Genomic DNA, 309 nt, shown 5'->3' with positions numbered 1-309 from the left:
CGTTGTGTTGTACGTCGCCGTTAACCTTACCTTGGGGGTTCGTGTCTGTGGGAGAAAGTGTGAGCCCGGGAGAGGAGGAGAGTCCGTTCGGTCGCCGGGTTTGGGCCACTCTCGGGTCTGCCATTAAGTACCTCAATATTCAAAGAGGGAGGTTTTAGTTAATTTCGCGGCCTGAATTCCTTCCACATACGGGCCTTTGTCTGGCGTGTCGTCTTGGCACAGGCAGAGCATAATGCGGCTCAGTCTATATTATGTTCAATTCAACCTGCAAGGAAGTTCAAACTGTGCCTTTGGTTACGCACACTGCAT

Source organism: Penaeus monodon, chromosome 28, assembly GCF_015228065.2.
Source record: "Penaeus monodon isolate SGIC_2016 chromosome 28, NSTDA_Pmon_1, whole genome shotgun sequence".
Taxonomy (NCBI): Eukaryota; Metazoa; Arthropoda; class Malacostraca; order Decapoda; family Penaeidae; genus Penaeus; species Penaeus monodon.
This window is presented reverse-complemented; position numbering follows the sequence as displayed.